The sequence below is a fragment of the Mus pahari genome, chromosome 4, assembly GCF_900095145.1.
Source record: "Mus pahari chromosome 4, PAHARI_EIJ_v1.1, whole genome shotgun sequence".
NCBI classification, from domain to species: Eukaryota; Metazoa; Chordata; class Mammalia; order Rodentia; family Muridae; genus Mus; species Mus pahari.
In genome coordinates this window covers 86,899,995-86,901,512 of record NC_034593.1, presented here as the reverse complement: position 1 = coordinate 86,901,512, position 1,518 = coordinate 86,899,995, and the positions used below count along the sequence as shown (strand labels likewise).

Here is a 1,518-nt window from a genome sequence, read left to right as displayed (position 1 = left end):
GAAGAGAAGAGAAGAGAAGAGAAGAGAAGGAAAAATGTATATTTTTCCTATACACTGAACCCAGTGTATAGGAAACTTGCTAATTTCCAGGCTGTTTTGTTTTCTAATAAACTCTAGAAATAAAGAGTTTCGCAAGATATTTACAGAATGGTTGCATAACTACCTAAGTGGTTCTCGTAGAGAGGATAAGAGGGAGTAGTGTTACAGATTTCTCTTTCTTTGGTTGTTTCTGTTTGTTTTGTTTTTAATTTGGGATGATTTACATTTCTATCTTTTTTAATGTTTTTGGTTTGTTGTTTTTGGAGGGATGATCATAAAACTGGGTGTTTGATGTTCTGGTTAGTTTTATGCCAACTTGACACAAACTAGAGTCATCAGAAAGGAGTCCCAATTAAGAAAATGACTCTATGGGATTGGGCTGTAGGCAAGCCTATAGGGCATTTTCTTGATTAGTGACTGATGGGGGAAGGCCCAGACCATTATAGGTGGTACCACTCATGGACTGGAGGTCCTAGGTTCTATAAGAAAGCAGGCTGAGCATGCCATGTGGAGCAAGCCAGTAAACAGCACCCTCCATGGCCTCTGCAGCAGCTCCTGCTTCCAGGTTCCTGCCCTGTTTGAGTTCCTGTCCTGAGAGTTCACATCTACTGAGAGCTCCTCATTCTTCAGTCTTTCAAATGTTTGGATTAAAGACATGCGCCAAATAGATTTCCTAATATATTTTCTCAGTAGCAGTGGTTCCATGTGAAATGGTTAGAGTCCAGGATGGCAGAGCAGAGGCAAGGCAACAGACATCGTGATCCACAAACAAGAGGCAGAAAAAAACTAACTCAAACGGCCAAGTCTTTTGAAACTTCAAAGCTGGCCAGGAGTGATTTACTTCCTCCAGAAAAGCCATATCTCCTAATTCTCCCAAAAGCAGCCAACTGGAGACCAAGTATTCAAACATATGCCTCTATGAGTGCATTCTCATTCAAACCACCACAGCACACAAGCTGGGCAACCCTCAATTCCATCCCAGAAATTCACATGAACATGAAGGGGAACCTATTCCACAAAGGAGCTCCACCTCCACATGTGTGCCCCAACACAATAATAATAATACAATGCTTCTCAAAGTAATTTAAGTAACCAAAACAACACCACTAATTAGTTTCTAATTATCCTTCAATAATAAATTTTTCTTTGAAAAAAGTCTCAAAGTTTGGGGCTAAGAAAGAATACACCTTAGAGACTGCTTACAGTATTTGCAAGTTATATCTATTCACATATACCTGAGAAAGGCATTTAACTGGTTCCTTGTTCCATCTACTTTCTGAACACTAAGCTTGGTTGATCTTCGGTAGATATAGTTGTTACTATCTCAAAAAAAAAAAAAAAAAGAATAGTAACTCAAATATCCAAAGTGTCTCAAAAGTGATGAAGCAATTTCTTTAATCAAGATTAATTTGATGAGTCAGTCAAGCCAAGAAACAGTAATATTTTGTAAAATAAGTGCCTTAACAAACACTGGACAAA

The 1,518-nt window shown here is 38.5% G+C and overlaps 1 protein-coding gene across 2 annotated transcripts in view; it reads right to left on the bottom strand.

Moving 5' to 3' along the window:
* The window catches only part of Rnf115 (ring finger protein 115), a 60,498-nt gene that overhangs the window by 33,356 nt on the left and 25,624 nt on the right, over window positions 1-1,518 (bottom strand). The window lies entirely within an intron of this gene.